This window comes from Mirounga angustirostris, unplaced genomic scaffold (assembly GCF_029215605.1).
Source record: "Mirounga angustirostris isolate CCGP_5_RB_7025 unplaced genomic scaffold, mMirAng1.0.hap1 SCAF_1, whole genome shotgun sequence".
Lineage (NCBI taxonomy): Eukaryota > Metazoa > Chordata > Mammalia > Carnivora > Phocidae > Mirounga > Mirounga angustirostris.
In genome coordinates this window covers 152448271-152470361 of record NW_026991709.1, presented here as the reverse complement: position 1 = coordinate 152470361, position 22091 = coordinate 152448271, and positions in this window count along the sequence as shown.

Sequence of the window (22091 nt, the reverse complement as noted above, 5' to 3'; positions counted from 1 at the left end):
GTGAAGTGATATTTCATTACTGTTTTTTCCCCTCATTTTACTGATACTAATGTAATTTCATATAATTGTCCATTTTTGTGGAGCACTTTTTAAAATTTCTTGCAATTTTTTATTAGATTGTCTAACTGATTTGTAATTAATTTTAAATTAAATTTCTTGTTGCTTCAAAAGTACTGCTTATATATCTTGATAGGAGTCATTCCTTGTTTATATATATTGAACATCTTTTCCCACTCTGTGGCTTACTTTTTTCTTTTCTTCTCTTTCTTTCTTTTTCTCTTTCTTTCTTTCTTTCTTTCTTTCTTTCTTTCTTTCTTTCTTTCTTTCTTTTTTTCTCCCTGTCTTTCTTCTTTCTTTCTTTCCTCTTTTTTTTTTGTTTCATAATTTTTCAGTTCATTTCAGTCCAAACATAATATAAAAGGCATTACCACCCTCTTCCCCTCCTGGGGGTGATCCATCAAGACAGTCAGTCGGGGCCACTGTAGTGGTTCATAGTTCAGTATGTCACATAGGTCTGTTCACTTACCACAGAGTTTGTCTTTAACATCATTAGTGTGCCTTACTTTTTTTTTTTTAATTTTATTTATTTATTTGACAGAGAGAGACACAGCAAGAGAGGGGACACAAGCAGGGGGAGTGGGAAAGGGAGAAGCAGGCTTCCCGCAGAGCAGGGAGCCCCATGTGGGGCTCGATCCCAGGATCCTGGGATCATGACCTGAGCCGAAGGCAGATGCTTAATGACTGAGCCACCCAGGCACCCCTATTTTTTTTTTTTTTTTACTGGAATCTCAAGGTAAACAAAAGTTGACAATTTAGTTGCCCTATTTTTCCTGAGGCTTGATATTTTTCTATTTCATTAAAACTCTTCTCATACAATGTTATAAATATATTCTTCTGTATTATATTCTCCCAAATTTACTTTTTACCTTTTACGTTTATAGTTAAAATCCACTTGAAATATATTATTTGTGAGTTGTGAAATAGGGAGCAAGACTTTTTCTATCCACATGGATATTCAATTTTCCAAGCACCATTATTGAAAACTGTCTTTTCCTTCATTGTTCCTGAGTATTGCCATTGTCAAAATCCAGTGGTCATATATTTGTAAATCTCCTTATGTATAGTCATTCAGTTCTCATGGTCTGTTTTTTTACCTGGTTCTAATGACACAATGTCTTAATTACTGTAGCTATATAATAACTCTTGGAAATTGGTAAAGTAAACCCTTTTATTTTCTTCTTTGTTCCACTTGTCCTTCTTCCAACATATCTTGGCTCTTTTTGACCCCATAAAATGTTGAATGAAAATGGTGTAGATGGGTGGGTATAAATGCTTTTTATTCTCTGATATTAAAAGAAATGTTTTCTGCAAGTAACCATTGCATCTAGTTTCTCTTCACAATTATTATTTTAGAAATATACTTTACCAGTTTTCTTCTATTTATAGCTTGCTAAGAGCTTTCTATCATAAATGGATTTTTTTTGCATCTTGATTATTCATATATTTCATTAATTTTGTTAATATGGAAAATTACATTGATATATTATTGGTTGTTAAACCAAGCTTTCATTCCTGGAACGTTTTAAATTTGGTCATGATATATCTATAGATATAGATATAAATTATATACATATATTTGCTGTCATTAGCATGTCTTTAGTATTCTTTGTATATAAAAGAGAATATTTCTATCTCTTAATGCCTCTGTGAGGCTTTTTTTTTTTTAAGGGGGGAGGGGGAGGGGCAGAAGGAGAGGGAGAGTGACAATCTTAAGCATGCTTCAGGCCCAGTGGGGAGCCCAACTCCTGGCTTGATCTCACAACCCTGAGATCATGACCTGAGTGGAAATCAAGAGTCCAATGCTTAACTGACTGAGCTACCCAGGTTCACCCCTCCTTTGTGAGGCTTTGATATCAAGTTCATGCAGGCCTCATACAAATTTTGGGGAAATATTTCCTATTTGTCTCCCTACTGAAAGAGTATCTGTAAGATTATTGTTTGTTTCTTCCTTATATATCTAGTAAGATTTAATAGTGAAACTACCTGTGCCAGGTATGGTTTGTGGGACGCAATTGTTTCAAATCACAGGTTAATTTTTTCTTTACTATTCATAGGACTATTGCATTTTTCTTTAATTTTTTATTACTTTTAATAAGTTGTGCTTTACCAGGAATGAGTTCATTTCATCTAATCTTTGCTCACTATTTTTGTACTTTTCTCTATCCTTGAATATATCATGCTGATTTATAATAGCTGTCTTATGAATACTTATATTCTGATTCTATAATCTCTGTCATTTCTAGGTCTATTTCTAGTGATTGATTTTTTTCCCCCTTGTTATGGGCACATACTGCTGTTTTCCTATGCCTGGTGATTCTGGATTGGGTTTTGGAAACTCTGAATTTTATGTGTTTTGGATGATGGAATTTGTTGTGTTCTTCTAAATGCTGTTGAACTTCATTCTGGCCATGTGGTCACTTAGGGTCAGTAAATTCATTTCCAGCCATATTTTAAACTCTGTTATGGTGAGTCCAGTTTTTATCTTAGGGCTAACTTAACCCCACTAATAAAGCAATAATCTTCTTCTTTTTTTTTTTAATTTTATTCTTATGTTAATCCCCATACATTACATCATTAGTTTTAGATGAAGTGTTCCATGATTCATTGTTTGTGCACAACACCCAGTGCTCCATGCAGAATGTGCCCTCCTCAATACCCACCACCAGGCTAACCCATCCTCCCACCCCCCTCCCCTCTAGAACCCTCAGTTTGTTTTTCAGAGTCTATCGTCTCTCACAGTTCCTCTACCCCTCCGATTTCCCCCGCTTCATTTTTCCCCTCCCACTACCTTCTTCTTCTTCTTCTTTTTTTTTTTTTCTTAACATATATTGCATTATTTGTTTCAGAGGTACAGATCTGAGATTCAACAGTCTTGCACAATTCACAGCGCTTACCAGAGCACACACCCTCCCCAGTGTCCATCACCCAGTCACCCCATCCCTCCCACCCCACCCCCCACTCCAACAACACTCAGTTTGTTTCCTGCGATTAAGAATTCCTCATATCAGTGAGATCATATGATACATGTCTTTCTCTGTTTGACTTATTTCACTCAACATGATACCCTCCAGTTCCCTCCACGTCGTTGCAAATGGCAAGATCTCATTCCTTTTGATGGCTGCATAATATTCCATTGTATATATATACCACTTCTTCTTTATCCATTCATCTGTCGATGGACATCTTGGCTCTTTCCACAGTTTGGCTATTGTAGACATTGCTGCTATAAACATCGGGGTGCACATACCCCTTCGGATCCCTACTTTTGTATCTTTGGGGTAAATACCCAGTAGTGCAATTGCTGGATCATATGGTAGCTCTATTTTCAACTTTTTGAGGAACCTCCATACAGTTTTCCAGAGTGGCTGCACCAGCTTGCATTCCCACCAACAGTGTAGGAGGGTTCCCCTTTCTCCGCATCCCCGCCAACATCTGTCCTTTCCTGACTTGTTAATTTTAGCCACTCTGACTGGTGTGAGGTGGTATCTCATTGAGGTTTTGATTTGGATTTCCCTGATGCTGAGTGATATTGAGCACTTTTTCATGTGTCTGTTGGCCATTTGGATGTCTTCTTTGGAAAAATGTCTGTTCATGTCTTCTGCCCATTTCTTGATTGGATTCTTTGTTCTTTGGGTGTTGAGTTTGATGAGTTCTTTATAGATTTTGGATACTAGCCCTTTATCTGATATGTCATTTGCAAATATCTTCTCCCATTCTGTCGGTTGTCTTTTGGTTTTGTTGACTGTTTCCTTTGCTTTGCAAAAACTAATAAAGCAATAATCTTCTGATGACACTACCATTGTCATGTTTTGTGATGTTTTTCCACTTATAGCATGTTTGTCACAACTAGGGAAAAATACTGTTATATTAACTATTAAGTAAACTCCACATTTTATTTGCATTTCATAAGTTTTTTACCCAATATCCTGCTGTTCCAGATCCTATTCAGGAGACCACATTATATTTAGTCATTATGTTTCCTTGGGTTCCTCCAGACTAACAGATTTTGATAAATATGACAGTTTTAAGTACTAGTCAGGTGTTTTTTTTAGAATTCCCCTTATTTTGGGTTTGTCTGATGGTTTTATCAAGGTGGGACTGGGATTATGGATTTTGTGGAGTAAGATAACAGAAGTAAAGATTCATTCTCATCTGATCACATCAGGGGCACATCCTAATGATATGACTTAACCATGACGTTAACCTTGGTCAAATGACCAAGATGGTGTTTTCCATGTTTCTCACTGTGAAGTTACTTTTTCACCCTCTTCCACCTTGCAATTTTGTGAAACAAGTCACCAAACCCAAACCACAGTTAAGGACAGAAGGTGTGCATAAAACTGGAGGGGGTAGTATATACATAAATTGTTTGGAAGTCTGCTTTTAGGATTCTTTCTCTTCTCTTCACTATATTTAGTGATTTTAAACATGTTTTTTAACAATGTATCTGGTTATTTGTCATATACATTTTCTTGGGTTTTATGTTGGTTTATTTGCATTGCTCATAATGTTTTGCTTCTTTGTGTGTTTTATGATTTAATAGTACAAGCACATTGTCAAAGGAATTTTATCTGTTGTAATCATGTGTAGTATGGCATATAAGACACTACGTATACTCCACTTCAGAGCCTCTCAGCTAAATTGCCTCTTGTTCCCATTGCCACTATGGTCACCAGCTCTCCTTGGGCTGCTACTGTTTTCACGAAGATACAACCCCATATTACCTAGTCACATGCCTCACACCACCTGTCTTTTGCCTGTTGCCCAGGACTTCCCTTTTGATGTCAGAGTTTGGAATCACAAAGACCTGGCTTAGCAAACACTGGGATGTTGGGGATGTTAATGCCTATGGAGCAAATATTTGATGAATGGAATATCAGAGCCAGGATATGGAGTTGTTTGCCTTGCTTCTTCTAAAAAGACTGACGAGATATAGTTATATGGTTTCTGTAGGATCAAGTAAACAGTCACATCCAATAGCAGCCTACCATTAGTGTTCGTCATTCTGGTGGCTCTCCTTCTAGCTTGACTCCCCTTGGAGTCAGTCACCCTAAAAAAAAATGGTGGCCTATAAGTCCTTTGCCAAAGGCTCTGCTCTCTAAGGAATTCTCGAGATAAATGCCTCTGCTTGATCCTCCTGAGGTATTATCAACCTGAGATCACCTTTTGTCTAAATTTATTAGCCTAGGGTTTTCTGGACCATGCAGACATTGCAAATTTCAAACTTAAACTCTTAAACCCTTAAAACCTTTTCCTTTATTCAGAATTCACAGCAAAATAGACATTTTCCTCCTGTCCTTTATCTCTAAGGTGCCATTAAAAAAAAAATCAAGTCTATCTTCTTACTGTTGATGAAACATTTTCAGTATTACATGTTTATATGTGGATCTTAGTATCTACCCACGTCTGTTTCTCCTAACCATTTATGGTTGTTAAAACTCTACCTCTGTTATTGAGATTTCAGTTACCCCTAAAGTGGCAGAAACCCCAGCGCCTACTCATGTCTGGTTTTAGATTCTTCTTCTTTTTTGCTCCCTCAATATTTCCCCTACATTCTTTAGAGCCCCGCTACACATTTGTTATTTTTCATTCAATTTTTTCTAGGTGTTATTATTGGTAGGACTTTCATGATACATTGTCTTTTGTAGTCCCAGGAACACAGCCCTGAATATTTGCAATTCTGCCTAGCTCGGTGATCTTTTTTATAAATGCACCTCAACTTGGAAGCAGAAATTCAAGAAGAGTGTTTGATTCTAGCAAACACATGCCTTCCCTAAGAAATAACATGGATGTAGAAAAGACAGGAAAAACAGATACAGACCCAAATAGCATGCATTGCAGTCCAACAACAGTTAGTGTGGGGACAATCATCTCTAGATATTTCAGTACACCTGAGGATCATCCATGTCTTAGACCTAAATTATCATTAATGTTAACAATGTTAACATTAAGGAAATGTAAAATTTCAAAGATATTCACTGTATCAAAGAGAGTAGCACTGTATAAAATATGTTTAAGAAAATTTTTTCCTGAGATAATTTTAAGTGTTATGTTACTTAAGAGAGTGGATAATAATAAGACAAAAATTATAACCATTGCCAATTATTAAGTGTCTAATAGGTGGCTGGTACTGGGCTCTGCATTTTATCTAATTCTTAAAATTTCCCTTAATTCTCACAATAACCCTGCAAGATAGCTATTATGAGCTTTATTTTATAATAAGTACAATAAAGTTACACAGCAAGTGGTCAAAACAGAATTACAATTTCTATTTCACCATATTGCTATTCTTTTCCATCCAGAGAAATTTCTTTTCTTTCTTTTTTTTTTAAGATTTTATTTATTTATTTGAGAGAGACAATGAGATAGAGAGAGCATGAGAGGGGGGAGGGTCAGAGGGAGAAGCAGACTCCCTGCCAAGCAGGGAGCCCGATGCAGGACTCGATCCCGGGACTCCAGGATCATGACCTGAGCTGAAGGCAGTCGCTTAACCAACTGAGCCACCCAGGCACCCCATCCAGAGAAATTTCGTATCCCATAGACATGTGCTAAGAATGTGTCAGATAGCTGAGACATTATCACACTTCTTTGCCCAGGAGACTCCCTGACAACTCAAGAAGAGGCAGCATGTAGTCAGTGTCTATCCTTTGACCCCTGTTTCTGACCTTGTTCTAGCAGTTTCCCAGATGTTCAGACCCTCTCTGAGGAGGAGCCTGTGATGGAGGTATTTTGGCACACATGCCAAATTTGTGCCACTGAAACCAGAGGGGAAATCTAAAAGGGGGACTGGATAATGAGTCAAAAATGACAAAAAGAGCAATAAACAGGAGGGCCAAGTTTTCAAATATGATAATTCTGTCTGGACAGTTGACAAAGAACAAATGCTCCCTTGCTCCCTGTGGAAATGGTAATTTAAAAAAGCAGACTGGGGAGCTTTAGATAATTATTTAGTCCTTTTAAATATTTATGAGTTTCAGTGTGCTACATACATTTTAAAAGACAGTTGACAACTGCAGCATATATCATCTTGTTCCCCCTGCAAGCTAAAAATAGTTTTTTTTTTTCTTTTTAATCTAAAAACAATACTTTCAGGTTGGTGTCCATGAAATAAAAGACTGTAAAATACTAATTTACAGGCATGATGGCAAATAATGTTATAAGAAATTCCTCTTGGGCACCTGGGTGGCTCAGTCGTTAAGCGTCTGCCTTTGGCTCAGGTCATGATCCCAGGGTCCTGGGATCGAGCCCCGCATCGGGCTCCCTGCTCGGTGGGGAGTCTGTTTCTTCCTCTCCCACTCCCCCTGCTTGTGTTCCCTCTCTTGCTGTCTCTCTCTCTCTCTGTCAAATAAAAAAATATTAAAAAAAAAAAAAAAGGAAGAAATTCCTCTTGTGGACTTTCAGATGAGTAATCGAGTCTGTCACTTCTGCCTGAAAGAGACCATAGAGGGCACTCTTGATTAGTAGCCAGGACAGGGGCTGAGGTTTTGGGGTCCTGAGGTTAAGGCTGCCAGTCCCTACCCATGGGGCATTGGAAGCTTAAGGAATCAGTCCAGTTGTAGCCTGGAGGAATAAACTTAGATTCGATTCAGAAATGAGAACCAATCTTGAGATCAAAAAGGCAAAGCATTGGCAGGAACAGGGGAAAAAAAAATAGAGAGTAGGCTTCCAAGAAGCAAGTTTTGATCATTGTTTCAAATTGAGCTCATGTTTTTACTCCTCTTCCAGGGGCCATATGCAGGGGTGTAGGTGAGCCTGGCTGATTTAAAGGGGCAGCTGGGTACCTCCCACTCTCTTCTGTGTCTTGCTGAGGTAGAAAGTTGTCATGGAAACCATCAGTGCCCCATCCCAGATCCACTCCACCAGCAGGTATACCCATTCTGCAGCTCCTGAGAGTACTTCCTGTTAGCATTCCACAGACAATCCTTCGCCCAAAGAATTGCCCTTGGCCTAAAAGAAACCACCTTACTTGACAGGCTACTTCCTCTTTGAGTGATAATTTAATCAGTGATTGACTGACATAGAGTCAAAAATGCTGGCCCCTTTACCTCAGTGTGAGACTGTCACCCTGGCACGATGCATGCTGCAGAATTCCCCAGGGGATCAGACTGAAGTTCATCTTCTGTCGAGGCCACATTTTTGCTTAGCTCCTTCCCCTGTGCCCTTGTGTTACCTTTACTTATTTACATATTTCACCTAAGTTCACCCCTTTTTAATAAATCATTTGGTGAGAATCTCCATTCCAAGCCCCTCTAGGGAATCCAACTAAGTCGGAAGGATAAGAGGTGCACTTGTTATGCCAGCCAAATGGGGAAACTGAATCCTTAACAAGGAAAGGGGTGTCTCTCACACTATACCATACAAAGTGCAATCAATTACTTAGGTGTTTGCTCGGGGATGACTGGGGCACCCTGAATATAGCAAGAGCTTAGTAAATAGCCATTCTTCAAGCTGAAAATGTCCTTCTCCTCCTGAACACTGCTCATGCTTTAGGACTCCATCCTGATGTCGTTCTCTTGGAAGATGCTCTCTGCTTGTCCTGCCTCTGAGTCCTACATGGATCTGATCGGATCTGATTTCCCCTTCACTTGGGCTTCCATGGTGGTTTGTATTGCTCTATGTTGTTGATATATCACAATGTATCATGAGGTTGTCTCTAATTTTTATTGAGTGCCCCATAAATGCCCTAGGTTGCTTCAGCTACAGGGGGCAAGGCAAGGTAATGTTCTATACCCGAGGTCCTGCTTCTGAGGATGGCAATTTCTTTGCACTTTCTCCTACCTACTAAGAGAGCCACACTCCCCATCCACTACCTATCTCACACTGTCTGAGGGTAGCAGGAATGCCCTGGGGTCAACAGCTATTGCATTAGGTCTGTATGGAAGCAGTGTCTCCAAAAGTCTGTCACACAGGTCAGTGTAGTGATAGAAGGACACTGAGATTATCATGGGAACCCAGCATCCCCCAAGCAAGACTGAAGAGGAGGAATAGCTCCAGGCCATCCTCATGAACATTAAGCATCTCTGCTAAATTTTGTGCTGTCATATAAACAGGCCATACAAACAAACAAAGATATTATCTCATCATGGAGCTGGCTATAAAACTTGTAAGGTGCCAGGTTGTTGTCTTGGTAACACCCTATGGAGAAGCTTCCAGGCCTGAGGAGGGGAGATGTACTGTATTGAGATAGATAAAAATACTGAGACAGCTAGCCCTACAGATTTCTGAAGCAAGGAGCTTTGGATCCCCAGCTCCAAATAGCAGCTATAGAACATTTCCTTGAGTACCATTGTGCCCTGAGAGAGTCCACATAAACTGGAAGACATGTATGCACAAAAGCACATGCAGGGTGTGGGGGGCATGGACTCATACAAGAGGAGGGAACCCTGCCTATTAGTCTGAGCTGAGACCTGGGTACCTGGGTCTGCTGTATTGAATAGTGGAGGAAGCCCCTAGAAGAAAGGACACCATAAACCTGTCTCTAAGGAGCTTCCATGACCCACAGGGTGGAGGCTCTGAAGCTGTAGCTGCTCTTTCTTCTCACATCTAGGCCTGGATCCTCAGTCTAAGAAGACTTTGTCCCAAGGTAGCTAAAGAATTTGAGGGACATATCAGAAGTCTGGTGGCTGGACCAAATGTGATGGGAAAGGCCTGGAATCACCCTAGGAACACCCCTTCAGATAGATGATAGGGCTTGTTAGTGGGTAGATGCAGACAAATCTGTGAGAACCCTACACACACAGGGAGAGGTTAGCCCATGCATGACGAAGTGACCATATTCAGCCTCAGCTAGCTGGCAAATCAGATACAGCCTTCCTGCAACTGGCCAGAAACCTGAGGGAAGAAGAAGAGTTTGATGAGTGTATGAAAGATCCCAGAGATAAAATCCTTCATATGTCTTCAGGCCCATGACTCTTAGCCTGAGACCCATGCAGTACAGTTGTGCAGGCAGAACCAGCAGTGGAGGAATCAGAGCCCTCAGCTTCCAGGGCTTGTCGATGTCACAGGAGGTGGCAAGGTTAAGAGCTGTGTGGGGACCTGAACACAGGGCTGGGATCATCCCCTGGAAGGTTCAGCCCTTCCCAAAGCCTGAGTCTCAGCCTGCCCACAGGTCTTTGCTACCATGGGAAGAATAATAGATTTGGAGGCAAAAGACTTGAGTGTGAATCCTACTAATAAGATCGTTTATTAGTTGTCAGGCTTTAAGCAAGTAACAGCCCTCCCCATCTGTAGAAAGGGAACGACAATGCCCATGTTTCAGGGTTATAGTGAAAAACAAATGAGATCACTTATGGAAATGTACTGAGCATTCTACCAACTACACGTGAAAAAATTACAACTAGTTAATGAGCGTCTATTCTCTGCTACGTTCTCTCTTAAGCTAAGTGGGGGTGATACAAAGATGAATATGACAAAATCTTTGCAGATGGCTTACAATCCCATTAAGGAGAGGTAGCTGACCCATGGCTACAGGGATCAGGTCACAGGCAGATTAGGAATTATTGCAAGATATTTAAGGCCCTGCAAAAGGGATCTCAAGTATGTTTTGAGGACAGAGGTCTGATTCTATTTCTCAAGTTTATAGAATTGGGATTAAACTCAGGTCCTCATAAATCCAAAGCTGGCCTTCCTCCTCCTTCAGAGACATGTGGCTTATTTAGTGCCAGGGCTAGAAATACTGTCAGATTTTTTGACTGCCAGCACAGAGGTATTTTCACTACAGCACAGTTTTTTTGTTTTTCCGTCAACATTAAAGCAAGTAATTTCGATTTCAGAGTCTAAATGAAAACACTGGGGTTGACCCTTTGGGAACCTACTACTAGACCAAATACTTTTCTCCCAAAGCAGCATAAGAGACTTTTTACAACCCTAATTGGGGTTATTTTATTGCAGCCTAATGCCAAAGCACAGATTCCTAATACAATTTTTCTTTATGATCTAGGAACAAAGTCTTCTGATGCTTAGATAGGTTGACAATCTAGTTCTTTCTTTCAAGAGAGAGAACAGTTATGTTGCATCTGAAAAACCAGCTCTCTGGTTTGGGAAAAGGTGATTTTCTCATATCAGGCAGTTGAAAAAGCTGACTAGTGGAATAAACATCCCAGTTGCTCCTGTGAAAGCTGGGGGGCTGCCCCAGTGGAAGTGTGCTGTAGTGTGTCATCTTCTGCCACAGATCGTTCCTGGAAGCTTAACAGTTGCGGGTTCAAAACAAATCATTGCTGTGGTTGATTTCACTTGGAGGATTGTCCAGGCTGACTGACTGGTCAGTGTGGTTTCCCCAAAACAAGGAATTGTCTGTCTCCTTCATGCCCTCACTGTTTCCTGAGAGAGCTGCTGGGGAGCACAAAAAGGAGTGGCAGTTGATTAAAGTAAGAATAAGAATAATATTCAAAACTGATAAGAACAATTCAGCCAAACAGAGAGCTGCCTGACACCCTTGACACTCACTATTGTCATTCAAGTGGTATCTCTTGCTAATATTAATTAAGAAAAATAAACGCTGCTCCATGTTGCCACATACTGTCAAAGCAAATACACAGTGGGAAGCATAATCCATTTGCCTCACTGGAAGTCCCTACTACTGAACTAAACCATTTGGAAAAATTGTTTAGTTTAGCTCAGGGCGACTTTATCAATTGCTGATTCTAACCTCCAATGCCAACATTTATTAAGCATCTACTCTGGGCCAAGAACTGTAAATGTGAGGAAAGAGATAACTCTCCGTTTCTCAGGGCTCTTGCAACTTAACTAGAAATTTTTATGATATAGACATAGTATTTTATATTTATTCATCCACTCAGCAAGTATTATATTAAAAAATTAAGCATCTAAATTCTAGAAGGTGGGGATCAGTACTGAACCTAAAAGAGACGGTTGCTGCCCAATTTCTAATGAAGGAAGTCTGACCTTAAACAAATAAAAAAGTAAAATGCATAGCAAAGTGATAGAAGCCAGTAAGTGATATGAAGAGAAATAAAGAAGGGAAAGAAGAATACAAAGTACTCAGGATGGGGTTGGGAGGATTATTCTATATCACGTGGTCAAGGAAGACTTAATTGAAAGACATTTGAGAAATCAGAAGAAAGACAGGGAGCAAGTGATGTGGCTATGAGGGAAAAGGTATTTTAGGCAGAGGAAACAAGTGAATGGGGGATGAAGGGAGACTATGCTTCATTCTAGGAGTCAAGGACCAGCCAGGAAGTAGGTGTGACTGGAGGAGAGAGAGAGAAGGAAGAGTCGAATGTATGGAAGAAAAGCTGTACATCAAGCAGAGCCTTGCAGCATCAGTAGAAGCTTGGCCATTATTCTGAATGCTCTGGAAAGCAGGGTTGGGGGGGTAAGGGGGGTGAGGGGGGACGGGGTTCAGCAGAAGAGAGACATGATCTGGCTTGAATTTGAGAAAGTGGTGACAAACAAAACAAACAAACAAAAAACCCCCCAAAAATGCACTTTTAAAAGTAAAAAAAAAAAAAGAATTTGAGAAAGAATATTCTGAGTCCTTCTGAAGAATAAATGGTAGCGTAGTAGAGAAGCAGAAAGACCAGATAAGAAACTACTGCGGTAATCCAGGTAAGAAATGCTGGTGCCTAGGACCAGGGTGATAACAAAAGGCCAGATTTTGGATGTATTTTAAAGAGAGAGAAATAGGATTTACTGATGGGTTTGCTATAGGGTGTGAGATAAACAGAAGAATTGAGATTGACTCAAAGGTTCAGAGGCACAACACATGGAAATATAGAGTTGCCATTTACTAAGCCAGAGAAAATTGTGAGGGAAAGAGTGAAATTATGAATTTGGTTTCTGACATGATAAGTTTCAGATGTCCCATATTAATCTGGGCTCAGGAGAAAGATCTGTGGTTTAGGTGGAAATTGGAGGACATTGACATAAAAGTGTTTTGTTTTATTTGTCTCCAAGAGATGAGCTTGCCCAATGGGTGAGTTAATAGAGTAGAGAACAGGTCATTGGTGAATGCTGGTAATATTTAAAAACTGGGAACACAGGAATGAAGTAGCAAAGGAGCCAGGGAAGAAGAGACCAGGAAACCAGGGGCCAAGCTAGGAGAGACAGTGATGTCATGGAATTCAGGTTAAGAAAGTATTTCACTCAGGGAGAGAATGACCAATACATCATGCATGCTTGGAACTAATTATATGTTCCACTGGAGTTCATAGGACAGAGTTATTCTTAAGGTTGGGAATAGGAGCCATAGAGAGGGTCTGTTTTAGAATGGAGCCATGACTGGTGGAGAGAGGAAAGCATTTTAAATGAGAGATACCCCATATTAGCAAATGCTATAAAATGCTTACCATGTACCATGTACTGTTCTCAGAAATTTACACGTGTTCAATATGTATAAATATATAATCTTAAAAATCTATGAAGTAGGTACTATTATTGTCTCTTGTTATAGATAAGTGCTTGGGATTACACAAATGGTTTGAATTGGGCAATATGGTTTCAGAGAGCATCTTCTTAATGTCTTTATCCTGCTACTGTTTAATTATTTTTTAAATTTAAATTCAATTTAATTAACATATAGTGTATTATTAGTTTCAAAGGTAGAATTTAGTGTTTCATCAGTTGCATATAACACCCAGTGCTCATTCCATCAAGTGCCTCCTTAATGCCCATCACCCAGTTACCCCCTCCCCGCACCCACCTTCCCTCCAGCAACCCTTAGTTTGTTTCCTATAGTCTCTTACGGTTTATCTCCCTCTCTGATATTGTCTTATTTTTCCTTCCCTTCCCCTATGTTCATCTGTTTTACTTCTTAAATTCCACATATGAGTGAAATCATGATATTTGTCTTTCTCTGAATGACTTATTTCACTTAGCATGATATCCTCTCGTTCCACCCACATTGTTGTAAATGGCAAAATTTCGTTCTTTTTGATGGCTGAATAGTATTCCTGTGTGTGTGTGTGTGTGTGTGTATACCACATCTTCTTTATCCACTCATCTGTTGATGGACAACTGGGCTCTTTCCATATTTTGGCTATTGTGGATGTTGCTGCTATAAACATTGAGATGCATGCGCCCCTTCAAGTCACTATGTTTGTATCCTTTGGATAAATACCTAATAGTGCAATTGCTGGGCTACTACTGTTTTTGTAGGTAAACCCATGGAGTTAAGAAAAGACTTAACTAGATTGATAAACCATGAATAGGCTAGTTTTGACTAGAATGGAAGATTTTTTTTACAAGAGCAAGTGAAGTTCAAAGCAAGGTCAGGGCTATATAACATGGTATGGGCAGATCTTGATGGTTTTCCACTTTATTCCATGGGCAGTAGGGGGACATTCATGTTTCTAAATGGTAAGATTTTGAGTTAATATTTCCTCATTTTCTAAGGGACACATGACCACTTAACCACAGACTGATAGAAGTTTAGAATTTGAAACATTCTTATAAATCCTAACGGTGCAGAAACTGAGACTGGACATTTAAATTAGTTCTCTAAAGTCATACAGCTATTGGTAGGGGCATCAGCAGGACTGGACCCAAGTCTGTGCCACTTAACCTCACACATTTACCAGCGGAAGTTAATGATTAAGCTGTAACTAACTTAAAATTGGCCTGGATCTAGTGACTTGGTCTAGTTTTAATCTTTCTTTTTATTTAATTTTATAATTTATTTTATTGTGAAATATTTTAACATAAGTTCATAAAATAAATTTAATAGACACTTCATTTCCATTTGCAGCTTTAGGCCTAAAACCTCTAAGAACAAAGGTAATCCAAGGAGAATCACCTGTAAAATGTTTAGTAGGTACAGCAGACATAGCTTATGTTCTGCCCACATCCTCTCTGATCCATGCGTAGCAGTCCAAATTCTAATAGTCATCCCTGCGTATTTTCATTGGGGAGGGCTTCCCTTGTTTGGATTTCCAGAACCTACTCTGTCCATGTTCTTGGCAGGTTAGAGAGGCCTGGGAGGGAATATTCTCCAGCAGCAGCCCCAAGGCAACGACTGCCGGGGTGGGGTATAATACCAAGCCTCCCTTACCCATTAGCCACTACAATGAATTTCCCCCTGTGATTAATGTCTGTTGCTCACTGCGATAGCTGATTGAATAAAGCGCCCTTTATGGATTTCCCTTCCTTTCACTTCCTTCTCTCCCTGCCAGTGTCACCTTCACTTCCTAAGTCAACTTTTTCACAACGTGGTCTCAGTATTGTTTCTAGAAGAACCTAATGGAAGACCACACATGTACTTTAAATAGAAATTAGGCCATCCCTGTTGCCCTTTTATACAAATAGAAGTTCTGTGTTCTGCTGATGATTGCAGTGCTGACCTGTGTGGTGGTCGAGAATGGCCAGCTCTGATTTTTAATTTGCATTTCCTGTCATCCAGAAGATGAATGCAGGTCTTGCCTTTCCGGCACACCTTCAGGAAAAGTCACTGACTTGTGTCCCTTTGTCATCTCATTTCAGCAGGGGCTCAGGTCACCAGGCCTGATGGGACACAGCAATTGCTAGCAAGAGACAGCGATGCAATTTCACATTCCTCTTTCTTAAGTAGAGAACACATGGAATAAGCAAGGCAGTTGTTTCCAGTTTTAATTTAAATTAAAGAGCATTTGTGTCTTTGGCCAAGCTCTTGAAGCCATTCTGAGAGTTAATAACAGTGGGCTGGGCAAAAAGGCCCCTGATTTGCTGTGCTCCCCTCTTCTCTGGGCAATGCCCCTCCATGCTGATCACTGGTAATCTTATTTCTCATAAATGGATCCTAATATCAACATGAAATGCCACTGTAAAAGTCCTCACTGAGAGAAGGGGATGAACAGGTTCCTGAGACATTAATTTCTTAGAGAGATTTTATGAGCAGTAGTTCCATCTCTGATGATTAAACAGGCACATGGGTAAGAAATGAAGCTCTGAGGAAGGGAATTCATGGTTTTATATCATGCAAAGCTTCAGATTCTTTCATATACATTATATTATATAATTGCCCTTAAAGTTACTAATGAACAAAATGAAGATCAGAGAGGTTGAGTGACTTGCCCAAAGCAACATGTTATTTAGTGGTGGGGCCAATATCTAAATACAAGCGTCTCTGATTCAAAGCCACAGTTTTTTTTTAATAACATTGCCCTGCTTAAAAGTAGAGGGTGAAGAGAAGAAATGCCCCAGCATGAATTTTTTCCTACATTCCAGAATGTGAAGTGATGCTGAGACAAGGTTAACAGGGGACTTTGAGCCAAATAAGAAGGGATGGAGTGTTTTGTTCGGTTCTCTTTTGTTTTGTTTTTCAGACTCAGGATGTATTCAGGAGAAGAAATGAGTGTCTTAAAAATGAACTTCAATTATAGGAGATATCAAAGGCTGTATCTCTGACATGGAGCTAAGAGTGACACAGGTCAAGAGACATGTGTGACCGGAATCCAAGGAGGATGATGATATCAAACGGGGTGTCCCCAGAGTGCTAAGGATCTGACTACTCTCTGGGCACACAGGCTGTTCCCTACTGTCCTGGGCGTGCAGCCCAGAGGGAAGCTGGTTCTCAGAAACTGTGGAAAACCCAGACAGCCTGCTCAGCCTCTGTAATAGATACTTTCTGCTGTGTGAGAAACTATCACAAAACTTAAAAGCTTAAAACAACCAGTATTTATTTAGCTCAAAAATCTGTGGATCAATTGATTGGTTCTCCAGGACTAGGTTGGCTTGACTGATCTTTATTGGGATCCCTCAAGCATTTGTCATCCCCTGGCTAGACTGGGCTGGTGACTGAATAATCAAGGGCTGCCTCACTCTTGTGTCTGGCAATTGACCAGCTCTTGTCCAGGTTGACAGATGTGACTGCACCTTGTGTCATTCATATTCAGCAGGTTAACCCAGGCTACTTCTCCTGAGGGAAATAGGGTACCAGGAATAGAAAAAAGGGCAAATCGCAATGGACAAGTTTCCCCCAATGATAACCTCTTGCAAAACTGTAGTGCAGTATCACAACCAGGGTATCAACATTGATATGATCAAGACACAATTTAATCACCACAGGATCATTCTTGTTACCCAGTTATTGGCACTTCTATTTCTCTCCTGCTCCCACCTCTTCCTTAACTCATGACAAACACTAGTCTGCTTTCCATTTCTATAATCTTGTCATTTCAAGAAGCTTATATCAATGGAATCACAGAGTATATAACCTTTGCTTGAGATTCATCTACATTGTGGCATGTATCAATAGATATTATCGTTTTACTGCTGAGTAGTATTCATGATATTGCAGTCTGTTTAGCCATTTACCTATTGAAAGACCTTTGGATTGCTTCCAGGTTTGGGGTATTTTGAATAAGGCTACTACAAACATTTGTGCACAGGTGTTATGTGGACATAGTTTTCATTTCTCTGGTATATATGATGAGGAATATAGTTGCTGAGCCATATGATATTTGCACATTTCGTTTTTAAAGAACATTTCAAAATGTTTTCCAGAGTGGATGTATCATTTTATGTTCCACCCAGCAAAGGATGTGATCCAGTTTCTCCAGAGCCTCATGAGCATTATTGCTGTCTGATAGATCAGTAGTGATATGTTATTTTGGTGTTCATTTGCATTTCCCTAATGGCTGATGATGTTGAACATCTTTTCATGTGCTTGTTTTCCATTTGCATATCTTCTTTGGTGAAATGTTACTTCATGTCTTATGTCAATATTCTAATTGGATTTTTTTAACTTGTTGAGTTTTGAGAGTTCTTTATATAGTCTACATACTAGTCATTATCAGTTGCATGGTTTGCAAATATATTCTCCCAGATTGCAGCATATCTTTCAACCAATTCACAGGGTCTTTCATAGAACAAAAGTTTTTAATTTTGATGAAGTTCAGCTTATCAATTTTTAAAAAAATGTATCATGCTTTTGGTGTCATCGCTAAGAACTCTTCACCAAGTGCTAGGTCCTGAAGATTCTCTTCTATGTTTCCTTTCTACATTGTCTTCTACTAAAAGTGTTATCATTTTATGATCAATTTGAGTTAATTTTTGTATCAGTTGTGAGACTTGGGTCAAGGTTCATGGTTTGGATTTTGTTTTGTTTTGTTTTTGTCTATGGATATCTAGTTGCTTAAACACCATTTGTTGAAGATGTTATTCTTCCTACATCGAACTAATCTTGTACCTTTTTTTGAAAGGTACTTTTGTTGGCGGTACTTCCAAATTTTCAGTTTTATTTTACTGATATATATGTCTGTCCCTCTGTCAATACCACACAGTCTTGATTACTGTAACTCATTATGTCTTGAAATCAAGCAAAATTTTTCTCTAACTTTATTGTTCTTTTTCAGAATTATCTTAGCTATTCTATTTTGTTTGCCTCTCCATATACATTTTAAAATAATATCTATTATTTTGCAAGAATAAATCTTACTGGGATTTTGATTGTAATTGTGTTTGAACTATATAACAATTTGGGGAGAATTAACATCTTTACTTTGTTGAGCCTTCCAATCTATAAACACTGTATGATTCTTCATTTATTTATATTATCTTTATTTTCTTTTATCAGCATTTTATAGTTTTAACCATATAACTCCTGTACATGTTTTGTTAGATTTACATTGAACTAATTCATTTTATGAGCAATTATAAATGGTTTAAGTTGTATTGTATTTTTAATTTTAGTCCAAATGTTCATTGTTAGTATATAGAAATGTAATTGATTTATGAACATTTATCTTCTATTCTGCGTCTTTGTTGAATTCATTTAACTCACTCGTTCTAAGGGGCTTTTTTTTTTTTTTTAGATTTCTTTCAGTTTCCTACCTAGATAACCATGTTATCTGCATATATGGACTGTTTTATTTATTCCTTTCTCATTTATAATTAATTTTCTTTTCTTGTCTTTTTATTCCTAGCTAAAACATCTAGAACTAAGTTGAGTAAATGAGGTGAGAACTGACATCCTTGCCTTATTCCCAATCTTGGGGATGGGGGAAATATTCAGTCCTTCACATAAAATATAATGTTATGTTATTTGTACATTTTTTTTTTTATCAAGTTGAGGACATTCTTCTTTATTCCCAATTTTCTGACAGGTTTTTTTTTTATGAATTAGTGTTAACTTTTTGTCAAATGCTTTTTTCGTTATCAACTTACAAGATCATCTTCGTTCTCTTTCTTTCTCTATTATTATGGTTATTTCATCGAATGATTTTTGAATAATGACACAGCCTTTTATCACCAAAATTTACCTCATGAAGTAATGGTGTACAATTTTTAAAATATATTTCTGAATTCTATTTGTTAATATTTGGTTAAAGATTTGTGTGTCTATATTTGCAAGGGAAATTGATCTGTAGTTTCCTTTTATATGCTTTTGTTTGATTTTTGATAATAGAGTAACACTGGTTTCATAAAATGAAATGGAAATCATTTCCTTCTTGTTTGTTTCCTGAAAAAGTTTGAGCAGAATTGGGGTTAATTTTTGTTAAATATTTGGTAGAATTCTAGAGCCAAAATATCTGGGTTGAAATAAAAAAACTCAACTTAAAAATGGGCAAAAGATGTGAACAGACATGTTACCAAAGATGATTGCAAATAAGCCTATGAAAAAATGTCCAATATCATATATCATTAGGAAACTGCAAGTTAAAACAATGAGATAACCCTGCACACCTATTACAATGGCTAAAATCATAAACACTGACAACACCAAGCTTTGATAAGGAAGTGGAGCAACAGGAACTCTCACTACTTGCTGATGGGAATGCAAATGGTATAACCACTTTAGAATATAGTTTGGTAGTTTCTTACAAAAATAGACATACTCTTCCTGCATGATTCAGCAATCACACTCCTCAGTATTTACCCAAATTAACTTAAAACTTATATTTACACAAAATCCTGCACATTTGTTGAGCAGGATGTTTTTAGTAGCATTATTCATAATTGACAAATCTTGGACAATGGAATATTATTCAGTGCCGAAAACAAATGAGCTATCAAGTCACAGAAAGATATGGAAAATCCTTAAATGCATTTTGCTAAGTGAAAGAAGCCAAATTGAAATGGCTATGTGCTATGTGATTCCAACTATATGACACTTGGGAAAAGGCAAAACTACGGAGAAAGTGAAAAGATAAGTGGTTGCCAGGGTTTCAGTAGGTGGGGGTGGAGGTAAAGAGGGATGAATAGGTAGAGAACAGGGTGTTTCAAAGAAAGCAAACTATTCTGAATGATACTGTAATGGTGGATACTTGTCATTATACATTGTCAAAATCTGTAGAACATCCAATACCAAAAGTAAACCCTATGGAAAACTATGTACTTCAGCTAATAATGTGTCAATACTAGGTCATCAACTGTAATTTGTGTATCAAACTAATGCAAAATGTCAATAATGGGAAACTGTGTGTGGAGGTTGCTGGGAGGGCAGGGGTAAGAAGGGGCATATGAGAATTCTGCATTTTCTGATCAATTTTTCTGTAAACCTAAAACTTGTATAAGAAACAAATTGTATGTGTGTTTAAAAATACTTATCAACTGAAAAAAACACATTGGGATCTGTAGATTTCTTTTTTGGGAGTTTATAAATTACACAGTCAGGCTTTATGTCCACAGTTTCCTTTTTTCTGCTTGCTTTGTGTTTATTTTGCTTTTCTTTTTCTATGCTCTTAATACAGGAACTTAGATTGTTTTGTGTCTTTCCCTCTTATATTGCTGTAAATTTTGTTCTTGGGACTGGTTTATCTGTGTCTCAAGAATTTTGATATGGTGTATTTCATTTCATTCAGTTTCATGCATTTTTTAAATTCCTCCTGAGACTTCTTGTTTGTGTTGTTTAGTTTCTAAGTGGAGATTTACTTGTTGTCTTTCTGCTATTGATTTCTAGCTTGATTATTCCCTTGTGTTAAATAACACAGTCGGTATGATTTCAGTTTTTTAAACTTTGTTAGGTTTGTTTGATGGGTGAATATATCTTGTTATACATTTCATGTGAACTTAAAAAAATGTGTATTCTGCTGTTACTGAGTAGAGTATTTATACATGTCTATTAGATTCTGTTGTTTGTTGGTGTCGATGAGTTCTTCTATGTTTGCTGACTTTCTATCTAGTTCTATAAATTGTTGAGAGAGATTGAAGTCAGTCTCCAACTATAACACAGATTTGTCTATTTCTCCTATAATATTTATTACTTTTTCCTTCACATATTTTGCAGCTCTGTTGTTCAGTGTATACGTACTTAGGATTTCTATGCCTTCTTGAAGGATTTATCATTTTATCATTATATAACTTCCCTCTTCTGTATGGTGATTTTCTTTTTTCTGAAGTCTACTTTTTTTGATATTAATAGAAATATACTTGCTTTCTTTTGATTAATGTTCACATGAAATATTTTTCCAGTGTCATAATTTTAATTGGCATATATTGTTATAGTCTAAATGAGTTTTTTTGACAGTATACAGTTGGGTTATATTTTTATTCCACTCTGCCAATTTCTGTCTTTTAATCAGTTTTTGAGACCTTTTACATTTAATTTAATTATTGATAGGGCTTACATTTGCCATTTTTTTCCTACATTTTTTCTCTTTTCCTGGCTTCCTGTGGGTAACATGAACATTTTTGTAATTCCAATATGATTCATCAATAGTGTTTTAGAAAATACCTTTTTAAAGATTTTTGTGTGTTTGCTCTACATATTACATTATATTTGTATAACTTATCATAATCTACTGGTGTTATCACTTTACCAGTTTTAGTAAATTGTGGAAATGTTACTTCCCTTTATATCTCTATATCCTCCTCCACTTATAATTTTCTTATATATCTTATCTACACACATTTAGAACCACCTCAGGCATTGTTGTAATTTTGTTTCAATCATCATAATCTAGAAAAGTCAAGGAAAGAAGAAATGTCTATTGCATTTATTTGTATTTTTGCTTACCATATTCTTTCTTCCTTTTAAGATTCCTTCTTTTTTGATTCCCATTAAATTTCTTTAGCCATTTATTTAGGAGATTGTGTGTGTGTGTGTGTGTGTGTGTGTATAATTCTTTTAGTCTTCCTTTATCTGAGCATGCCTTGAC